This window comes from Macrobrachium rosenbergii, chromosome 1, assembly GCF_040412425.1.
Source record: "Macrobrachium rosenbergii isolate ZJJX-2024 chromosome 1, ASM4041242v1, whole genome shotgun sequence".
In the NCBI taxonomy this organism is placed as follows: Eukaryota; Metazoa; Arthropoda; class Malacostraca; order Decapoda; family Palaemonidae; genus Macrobrachium; species Macrobrachium rosenbergii.
The window spans coordinates 5,093,107-5,105,428 of record NC_089741.1 but is presented as its reverse complement, the minus strand read 5'-3'; positions in this window follow the sequence as shown (position 1 = coordinate 5,105,428).

The window sequence follows — 12,322 nt, the reverse complement described above, 5'->3', positions numbered from 1 at the left end:
TGAAAGAGAAACAATGGAGTGCTGCAAGGCCTTTCGACGTATAGTCCTTTTTTATTTAGCAGACTGAAGAAATATAAAAATAAGTTTACAAAGAAAGGTCGTATAAATGATAGATGGGGATTACAAAGGCAAAAAATATGTGACTGGAATCCAACACAATTGAAGAATTAGCAAACCTACCAAAACAGGGTTAATATTTAAGACATTTTACAAAGCATTAGGTTCAACAGCTAAGAAGTAGGGACAGGACAATTAAATGATTATACAAGGAAGGTGACTGACCAACAAAAAATGTTATAAAAGTACAACTCAATAATTCTCATTTTGGTAAACAATAAAATTTTTACAAGGTGAACATTTTTTTTTATAAAATTTATATATATTAAACATATGAATACATAGAAAATATATAGAGAGTAACTAATTATTAATTAAGTCAGTGATTTTATCTTTTAGGTTATTCTTGAACGTTTTACTTATACAGGGGTCCAAATAATACATGCCAGGGCTAAGATTAAAATTACAACTGGAAGTAAGCCGTATAATAGCAGACTCTAAAAGACTCTGTGAAGAGAAATCTTTCGATCTGGTAATCACTGAACTTTCAGTCCAGTTTATCATGTGAGAGTTTTCACTTAAATGAATGAATATAGCACTGGATGTTTGCCCAGTTTTGACAGAATACTTATGCTGCTTGATCTATACATCTAAATCCGTACTTGATTGGCTGATATAAAAGGAAGGGCAGTCCAATCATGGAATTTTATATATTATGTTGTTTTCCTTATGGCTATTTTTTATTAACATTCCTTTTAATGTGTTATTACAGGAAAAACAAGGTTGACATTAAAAGATTTTAGCAATGATTTTATGTTTTCAAAACCACAAAAATAAGGCAAGCTAAGAATGTTCTTCTTTCTCCATGTTACTTTCACTATAAAACTTTTATGGGCTTCGTTTAACAAATATCTAGTATATGTGAAGGATAACATAAATCTGTCCCTATTTTTCTTATATATTGGGTTTCTTGATCCAAATACTGGGGACTGACAATGCGCAATGCTCTTAAAAACGTAGAAGAAAAAATGGATATTTTGATATTAAGGTGATGGCCTGAATAAAAATGGACATAAGTGAAGCTGTTGGTTGGTTTCCTATAAATACCGAATTTGCACTGAAATGGTTCTCTATGCTTTAATTCTAAAGTAAACTTTAATTCTAAAGTAAACTTAATGGATGGTACCTGGTTATTTAAATTAGAGAGTAAATCATTTACATCAATACCAGCAGGCAAAACAGCTAAAATATCGTCAACATAATCTATACCACTTTGAAGGAGTGTAAATGATATTAGGTAAATATCGTTTTTCAAAGAATTCCACATACAAGTTTGAGAAGAGTTGGGATAAAGGGTTGCCCATTGCCATACCAAGCTTTCTTCCAGTTGTGATTTTAATCTTAGCCCTTGCTTGTATTATTTGGACCCCTGTATAAGTAAAATGTTTAAGAATGACCTAAAAGATGAAATCACTGACTTAATTAAAAATTAGTTACCTTATATATATTTTCTATGCATTCGTATGTTTATTATATATATTTTTTGTAAAAAAATGTCACCTTATATGAAAAAATTTTATTGTTACCAAAATGAGAATTATTGAGTTGTACTTTTATAACATTTTTGTTGGTCAGTCACCTTCCTTGTATAATCTTTTAATTGTCCTGTCCCTGCTTCTGAGCTGTTGAGCCTAATGCTTTGTAAAATGTCTTAAATATTAACCCTGTTTTGGTAGGTCTGCTAATTGTTCAATTGTGTCGGATTCCAGGTACATATTTTTTCCTTTGTAATCCCCATCTGTCATTTGTATGACCTTACTTTGTAAATTTATTTTCATATTTCTTCAGGCTGCTAAGTAAAGGACTATAAATCGAAAGGCCTTGCAGCACTCCATTGTTTCCTTTACCTTCATGGATTTTGTCTTTTTATATATATATATATATATATATATATATATATATATATATATATATATATGTATGTATATATATATATATATATATATGAATATATATGTACATATACATATGTATATATATATATATATATACACATATATATGTATATATATATATATATATATATATATATATATATATATATATATATATATATATATATATATATATATATATATATATATATATATATATATATATTATTATGATTAGCAAGAATTCGCTAGCAAATTGCCTCCCCTCCCCCCCTCCTTTGTTGTTGTTGGTTGTTCTGTTGTGTTTCATTTACTGCCAGCCGGTCGATCGATAGACCATCTGTCTATCGACTTAAAAACAAGGGTTTAAAAGATTAAAGGCGCTCCCATTTTTGATAAAGATCTTTCCTTCGAGGCAAAAGTAATCTGGCTTGGGTGTCTCTCCTACAGGCCAAAACCTCCCCTGCGGGCAGCAGGTGCAATGAGTCAAAACATCTGTGTTGGGCGCACCCCCTGCCCCATAGGAGGGGATAAAAAGCAAAAGCCCACGAGGTCTCGACACACATGCAGGCTGGAAGATATGGAATGAAGACGTCCTCAACACCTGGCCCCATCGATGCCCTTGCATCCTAACCACGTGGCCCTTTCCAAAGTATACTTTTCCTCGTGCCCTTCGACCGTATTCCAAGTGTTCTCTCCACTGCTGGCCTGCCTCGAGCCCACACGCCATTGCTTGGAGTTTCGAGGAGTCCCCATTGCCTTGCCCCTTTACGGAACGTGGAAGCCCTTGCATCTCACCACGTGGAAGAAAGTGCCCTGGAAGAGCCCCATTTCGTCCGCTTTTGTCTCGTAATAATCGCCAGAAAGTCATCCACGAACTGCCTTATTACGCTTTGGCACCCTCGGAAAATCTTTTGCTATTTTCAAGATGGGATCCTATTTCGTGGAAGCTTCTCGGACTGTGGCTGGAATTCCCCAGTTTCATTCAATCTACTTGAGTTCCTCTTTCCCGTACTAATGTCATTTATGTAAATACACTCCTTTAAATGTGCCCACGTGTTTTACGTAATATTTCCCTCAGTAACAAGAGCCTATGCTCATATGAAATTCTCCTTTGTTTTTCCTCTTTTTTTACGTTTTCCCGTACCCACGAAGTCAGAATCACAAGGCTAAATTACCTTAAATTGTTGCTACCTGTCTCACAGAGCATATTTCAAACTAAAACCACGGAAAAACGTAAAAATGGCGACCTGGCCATAGATCTCGTTTTGCAGTTGCAGTTCCCCTAGTGTTGCTTTATTGCATTTGCAACTTGTCAGATCAGCTATTAGCAAAGCTAAGCTGGGTACGAGACAATTACGAACCTTTTGTGTAAAACCAGCACAGAGATCCAGAAATTCCACGTAAGTAATGTGTTTATCTTAGCAAAACCTTTTTACAATCGTGACTGTTCCTAGGAATTAGAAATAGGGACGCATGTATTCACTGAGAGAAAAGAACCGCCGTATTAGATTCGTTAATGCATGCCTTTCAGGATAGGTAGTTAGGAAATAACCAGTGCTAACCATCCTTTGCTTCGAGGAATAGTGCGAAATTCCTCTGTGTTAAAATCTTTGCCATATCTTTTGCTTGAGGTAGTGCGAAAATTCCTGTGTTAAAATCTTTGCCATATCCTTGCTTCGAGGAATAGTGCGAAAGAAATTCCTCTGTGATAACTTTTACTTCGCATTTCGAATTAGCGAACTGTTATTTAGGCGCGAATAAATTCCCAAGTGGGACACGACGAAGTCAGCTTGCATTGCTGAAAATTCTCTCAGTGTAGTTAGAATTCGAGTTAGGTGTTAGGAAAGCGAAATTTAAACTCCGCTTATAGGGAAAATTACTAGGCCGTTGTACTGTTATCCTCTCAGATGACTGGGAAATTCCCCGGAATCCCAGACGGTATATATATATACGGGTTCATTCACCCAGAATCTAAAAATACCTCCGGTGTTGGCCAAACGACCTGCAACCCACCCCCCCCGCCCATGCCCGCGTGTGTAGCATTTTTTTTTTTTCCCCATTCATTTCCCAGCATACATTTTTCTTTGGGTTTCCCGTTAGTAATTTCTAAGTCCTAAGGGACGAATCATATTTCAAGTCCTAAGTGACTCTAACAAATTCCAGTCCTCAGAGACTCCTAAAATTCTCAGACGTGGCGTGGAGAATTCCTCCAAATTCCAGTCCTCAGAGACTCCTAAAATTCTACGTCGTGCGTGTGAGAAATTCCTCAAATTCCAGTCCTCAGAGCGAAATTCCTCCAAATTCCAGTCCTCAGAGACTCCTAAAATTCTACGTCGACGTGGCGAGAATTTCTCCAAATTCCAGTCCTCAGAGACTCCTAAAATTCTCGTCGCACGTGGCGAGAATTTCTCCAAATTCCAGTCCTCAGAGACTCATACAAAAATTCTCGTCGCACGTGGCGAGAATTTCTCATTCCTGCGGGAACCCAAAATTAAGTCCTTTTGAGACATTATAAAGTGTAGTTCACACACATCTAAGCCCTTACGGGACTGATCATTCTAGTTCGTTAGAACAACTCCTTAACTTCACGCTACAGCCGGCCAAGTCCGAGCGTGACAAAATCCCCTACGTCTTCGAGGCGCATATTAAAATTCGTTCGCCAAGAACAACCACGTCTTTCCAAGACACATCCAATTTTAACAAAAGGTCTTACCTCAGACTTTACTAACCTGCAGTCTGAACAATTGAGTGTTTCAGATTCCTGCAATTGAGTCTTTTCAGACAACCTGAGTCTTTTCAGACATATCATATACCCATTGTTTCAAGATGGCTAATACCAGAGCCCAACAAAACGAGGATTTCAAATTCTACATGTCCGCTGGGAAGGACATGGGACTATCGGGGCAAGATCTGAGAGCATGGGTTCAGAGCGAGTGGGACGATGCCAGGCGGAGAGAGCAAGAGAACGTGAAGAGAGAGAGAGAGTTGCCCAGAGCATTGCCCAAGAACAACGAGAGGAGAGGGAACAATTGCCCAAGAGCAACGAGAGAGGCAAAAAAGAACGTGAGGAGAGAGAGAGAGAACGAATTGCCCAAGAACAACGAGAGGAGAGAGAACGTGAGGAAAGAGAGAGACAGAATTGCCCAAGAGCAGGAGAGAGAGAGAGAACGTGAGGAGAGAGAGAGAGAACGCGCCCATGAGCTCCAGGTGCTAGAACGACAGCACGCCACCCCCCCGGCCCCTGCCGCGGGAATGAGTGCCCTCAGCCAAGCTCACTCGTTCATGCCAAAATGGACCGAGTCCGAACCAGTATGGCTTGAAAGGGCCGAACGAGTCCTGGAGTGCTGCGATCTCTCCCCGCGGAACTCTCCCTTGTTCTCACTAAATTCCTGGGCGGAAAGGCCCTCGTTGCCCTACCACGCCTTCCCCAGACGATCGGGGAAACTGGGAAGCCGTACGCCAAGCAGTTACGAAGGCATACGAGATTACCCCCGAGCAGTGGAGGAGACGTTGGAGAGAGCAACCCAGAGAAGCAAGCCAGACTTGGTCCGATTGGGCGTACCATTCGGAGCGGGCATTAACAAAATGGCTCGATTCCAAAGGAGCCACTAACACCGCCGAGGTACTCGAGCGGTTTAAATTCGAGCATTTCCTGCGCTACGCCCCTCCTGCCCTCGCCACGCATATAGTGGAAAAAGCCCCAGCAACACTCACCGAGTGTTGCCGAATAGCAGATATGTGGGAAACTCACCACCCTCAAGAAGGATCCATGGGGCGGAAGATAAATCCCCCGTCCCTCCTCGGAGGTTCAAATTCCCAATAAAATGGGAACTCGGGCAAGCCCCTTACAGTGCCGGAACAAGAAACCGGCTCCTCTCTCTCCTGGAAAACCGACAAATAACTCGCCTGCGCCCTCCACAGGGGCAGCGTGGAAAGACTTTAGCCAGACCTTTTGCACGGCGTGCAAGGTTTATGGCCATTCTCTCGCATGGGCGAAATGCCCACGCAATAATAAATCAACTACTCCCACCGTCGCCTTGGCCGTCACAGATCCCAAGTCATTAGGCCCTCCCGCCGAAGGGGCCTGTATCGTGGCCCCTCCACGAGGTAGCGAGCCAGCGCGCCCGAGTCACTGCTTTCGAGGACTCGGGCGCGCCAAATCTCCCTCATCCGAAGGGACAGAGTTCCCCTACGGAGCTATCGTCAATAGACGAAAAACTCGTCACGATCGAGGAATAAATCAATTTAAAATGATACTCCCTACGGTCCAACTGAGAGTCACAAGACCTCACCAATCCAAAATTTGCAATCTTGCAGTAGCAAGCCATCTCCCCGGAGGCTATGACGTCATCCTGGGACAGGACTTTCAGTCCCCCGAAATCACGACAATCTAGGGGTCCACATTCCCGAATCATTCCGCGGGCGCGAGTAATCCTCCCTGCTTCTCCCTCAGCCAAGACTGGCGCCCCTGGGTACCAGGAGGACGTGCAGTCCCCACCAGTGCCACCTGAGTACGATGTACAGTGGCCCCCTCGATCGGTTCCCGATCCAATTCCAGTGCCTGGCCCTGCCTCAGTGCCAGTGCCAGGGCCCCAAACAGATCTCCCTTCAGGAGATGCCAAATTCCTGCCGGTGCCACTTGCATGCCCGAGCAGGGCCAAGCTTCGTCCGTCCTGACCGACGAGCCCAAGAAACCTCTGATAGCGCCTGACTCTGCCCTAGTGCCAGCGCCAGAGCGCTACGCCGATCTCCATTCACACGGGATCCAACTCTGGACCCCCTCTTCCCCCGGCCTGGCACCGCTACCAGCGTCGGTCAGAGAGACGGTTCCTCCCGACCACCGCGGAAGCTCACCTGCAGGTGCGGCCTCGCAACCCGTGCCTGAGCTGGTCATCGTTACCTGCGAGCCGCTCACGCCACCCCGACCACCTCCTCTCTGCCTCAGTCTGTCGCCGGCGCAATTGCAAGTCAGGATTCTGCCATATCTCACTTGGCCGATGAACTACAAAGAGCCGCGACGGATCATGGTAGAACCCGCATGGAACACTCCTGCGTCAGCTGTCGCATCAGCAGGCCCAGGTGGTACTCCGTGCCGCCCTCCGGTCGCGGGCCCTCCGCTTCCCTGGCCGAGGACGACTGTCCCATTAAGAAAGGCTCAAGGCGAAATTACCACGGGCGTGGGAAATTCCAGGTAATTTACAAAGAGCTCTAGAGCTCCCATGGCACCTGTGCCACCATTTCATCTTTCGAAGGTCTTGGCACCCCTAATCCAGAAGGGGATGTCAGGCCCTCCTCTATCTTCCTCCGTTCCTCAGGAACTTCTATCTCTTATTACCTTCTATTTAATCTTCCCTTAAATTATCCCCACAAGAGGCAATTAAATACGGGATACCATTCCCCACACAATGTATAAGTCATTAAGAATAACAGAGTGAGAAGTGGCACGCCCTTGCGCCCATACCTTGGCACCGGGCGTGCGTGTCAGCCCCTCCTGAAGGAGTCGCGCCCTTCGGGTGCACTTTCCTCGCCCTGGGACTGAAGTGATAGTCCGGGCCGTAATTTATAGGCGAAGGACAATAAATTCCCGCCTAACACAATAAAACCCTCACTCTTTTTCCCTTAGTTCTTCTGCCAGTATCATTTACTTTCTTTTAGTCATTTATTTATCTTTAATTTTAATGAATCATGAGTCATAAACTCTTGCCCTTGTGATTTAAATGCCCTTTTGTAAGCTCTGAGGACGTGTCCCGCCTTTCATATGCGATCAAGTTTCATTCGTAACGTCTTGGTAATTTTCCTTTTGTTATTATTATCCCTTTTCCCCCTTCCATTCCTTCCAAGATCTCTGTTTGTCCTAAGACCCCACATCTTTTGTCTGCTCGCCCGTCATAACATGGAGTACTTGAGTGGGCGCATAAAATTAGCGTAGTTTAAGGTTAGCGAATTAAAACCTCGCGAATACTCTCGCCCGCACACGACTGTCAAATTCCCGGTGTGTGGGTCGTCCCTCAGCTCGCGTTGAACGATAGCTGAGCAAAGCACATTAAAACGAAGATAAATTATCAATGCAAATTTGTATAGTCATTACAATATGGTGTAAAAGGGGATGTCATTTACAAAAATAAACGCTGTTTTTCATTTACACAGCCTCTTCAAGGCAGATTGTACTAACCGCATGCATTTTATCTAAAATTAAGTAACCGTGTATTTTAATTCTTGAACAATAACCTTTCTTTTCATTTGTTGACCATAGCCTCATATACGTGGTCCTATAATTCACAATTGTTCGAGTCACTTTATAAAGTTACCAGTGGGTAACCAAATCTAAAGTAATTATTCTTTTGCAAGTGTTGAAATCACTTTGCGTTCTGTTAACGAAAATTGTCCCAATGTGTTATTAAAAGTAACGTCACAGCTTCATAAAACCCTTAGGAGTAAAGTTCATTGCAAGGCAGAATGTAGAGTAACATAAAGCATTTGCCGCTCATTCTTGAATATCGATGTACACACCCGAAGGAGGTATGTACATCATCTTGTATGGGGAGGTATTATGATTAGCAAGAATTCGCTAGCAAATTGCCTCCCCTCCCCCCCCTCCTTTGTTGTTATTGGTTGTTCTGTTGTGTTTCATTTACTGCCAGCCGGCCGATCGATAGACCATCTGTCTATCGACTTAAAAACAAGGGTTTAAAAGATTAAAGGCGCTCCCATTTTTTATAAAGATCTTTCCTTGAGGCAAAAGTAATCTGGCTTGGGTGTCTCTCCTACAGGCCAAAACCTCCCCTGCGGGCAGCAGGTGCAATGAGTCAAAACATCTGTGTTGGGCGCACCTGCCCCATAGGAGGATAAAAAGCAAAAGCCCACGAGGTCTCGACACACACGCGGGCTGGAAGATATGGAATGAAGACGTCCTCAACACCTGGCCCCATCGATGCCCTTGCATCCCTAACCACGTGGCCCTTTCCAAAGTATACTTTTCCTCGTGCCCTTCGACCCGTATTCCAAGTGTTCTCTCCAGTCCCGCTGGCCTGCCTCGAGCCCATCTCGCCATTGCTTGGAGTTTCGAGGAGTCCCCATCGCCTTCTGCCCCCGGAAAATCTGCTAAGGTAAACGGAAAGCCCTTGCATCTCACGTAACGTGGAAGAAACTCTTGCCCTCGGAAATCGCAAGTCATCCACGGACTGCCTTTTGTCTATTTTCATGCCCTCGGAAAATCTATCTAAGAGGATCCTATTTCGTGGAAGCTTCTCGGACTGTGGCTGGAATTCCCAGTTTCATTCAATCTACTTGAGTTCCTCTTTCCCGTACTAATGTCATTTATGTAAATACACTCCTTTAAATGTGCCCCACGTGTTTTTACGTAATATTTCCCTCAGTAACAAGAGCCCTATGCTCATATGAAATTCTCCTTTGTTTTCCTCTTTTTTTACGTTTTCCCGTACCCACTGAAGTCAGAATCACAAGGCTAAATTACCTTAAATTGTTGCTATCTGTCTTCAGAGATATTTTCAAACTAAAACCACGGAAAAACGCAAAAAAAAAAAAAAAAAAAAAAAAAATAAAATATATATATATATATATATATATATATATTTTTCTATAACGTCTGGGGATACTACTTGATTCTGGGTGGCAATGGATGAATGCAGGGAGTTCCTTTTATTTATTACACATCTGACTCAATATTAGGACAATTTGTAGCCAAAAAGGGAAATCTATTGGCATAGGGCCTTCTTCATGTGAGGAGAAATTACGTAAACTCAAGGGTTCTCTTAACTAATTATATTTACATAACAAACACAGATCAGAAGAATGATGAATTACTGGGCAGGTAATAATGAGGGCCTGCTAAAATAATGAATCCTTTACAGAATAAATATTCTCCGGCAATGTCTTCATAACAGAAATCAGGGGGCGGGGCGGGAGAAAGGGAACTGCACACGGATCGAGGCAAGAGATTCCACAGTCGAGGTCTATCTGCAAAATATGCAAGACAGTTATCTTAATAATAGTAAGACACTCAAAGGGGAATTGAGGAATGCACAGATGGTGCCAAATAACTCATTTCAATACTAATGCATAATATTACGTTAACATTGATTGCTCCAACACAAATTATCGAAGGTGATCACACAATGGAAAATAAAATAAAAATCAGGCAGAGAATAACAGGAATCATGACTGACTAAGAACCTTATTTCGGTACATTTTACCTTCGTCAAGATGACGATGTCCTCGTTTGATAGGGTGCTGATGGTGGAGGAGGGAATTAAAATGCCACTCCAAAGTATACTGGTTCGAGCCCCGGGGTCGAACACATGGGAGATTCAAAAGGACAGCCAAGATAAGGACATCTGTCCTCGGGTGGTGTTCAGCGTTCTCTCGATTTCTGTTGCATCGCCTATAAATAACCTTTGGGGATTATGCTGTGGCGTCCAACTAGGTGGCAAAAAGGTCAATCTTGATTGCATCACGCTTTCTATAATGATGACCGCATGGCATCAGTTAACCCTCGTGGAGGGTTCAGAATGAGGAGGGGGCTGCCAAATTTCTCTTTTGGCTCCTCCTTGCCTTGACTGACACTGGGAAGGTATCTGGAATTAGGCCTAAAGGCAATCACTTTGAACAGAGAGGGGTTAGGCTTAACCATTTTGGGAATGAAGGAGAGAGTTTGTGAAGGGGTGAGTGGAAACCCACAGTTCTAGCAATTAATGAGTGAAATTAATTTTTGTTTCTTTCTCAATTACTTTGCAAATGTAAAAACAGGTGAGGCCTTGTGAGGAAAGAGGTCCCATTTGCAATAATATACAGTATATATATATATATATATATATATATATATATATATATATATATATATATATATATATATATATATATATATATATATATATATATATATATATATATATATATATATATATAGTTCTATATATATATATATATATATATATATATATATATATATATATATATATATATATATATATATATATATATATATATATATATATATATATATATATATATATATATATATATATATATATATATATATATATATATATATATATATATATTATATATATATATATATATATATATATATATATATATATATATATATATATACACACACACAGAGTTGATTTAAATGTTTAAGTCTCATAGATGACCAACAGAGCGTGTGACGACATATAAGAGGATATAAACCCAAGACAACAGAAAATCTTTACCAGTCCTTATGAAGCTTGATACGCCAGCTACATGCTGATGAAAAGGAAACTGTAAGACAAATAGAGAGACTCTACACAAATTAAATGCTGTGGAAACAGCTAGACCAATAGCATGCCATAATGAATTCACCTGAACAAATGGCAGGTAGCAAAACAGAGTAAAGTATATGTATAGAAAAGGCAAACAGAAACGCTCACATACGCATGTATTCAAGGATATCAAGATAGGAATGATGACAGGGTTGATTAAATGGGGGTATAAAGGTTTTGCATCCCACCTTATGTGGCCCAGGAGCTTTCTTTTATAAAACTGGAATACCCAACCCACTGGTGGGGGAAGGAGCATACATAGTAAGGCTAGGAAACACTACTATGGGGAACTTTGGCAACACAAAGACGGAAAAAACAAGAAAAATAGGATCTGTACATTTCAGACAATAACATTCTTAATGATTTAAACAAGAGAGAAAAATATTAGATTAGTTGGGAATTACAAAGACAGCATTGAGAATAAGGTAACCAGAAATAAAATACCCATAAAAGGGTAGGGGAGAGGGCAGGGTCTACCTAGCATCATGTGACAATTGTAGTAAAATATATTTTGGTCAGAGCGGCAAATCATGCAAGGAGAGAGCAAGCCAGCATAAGCAGAGCATTAGCCATTACAACCAACAATCACATAAGAACAATAGCTTGGGCACATCCATTCAACAAGCTTTAGGCTACGGGAGATGGAGCCGTCGCCGCAATCTTGGTGTAGGATAGAAATGCATGCGGCCGGGCTCGGAGTAGTAAAAATTTTTAATGAGTGCTTATCAAATATTTTTGATCTAACCTACTTAGGAATAAGATAAGATTTTGAGACTTGACATAAGTGACAAACTTAAGTTATGAACACTAACAGCATCATTCAAAACATTAATAAGTGCTTCTTTATATTTTTTCAGTTAAATAAAGTTTTAATTCGCGACTTAAAAAGTTACTCTGAGATGATGTTTATTTTTAAGGCAGAGACGTCACCAAAGCGACAGAGTTGTAGCTAAAGAGTTAAATCTTTTGAATTATATTTTTTTAAAAAGTAGCTTGTGTAGT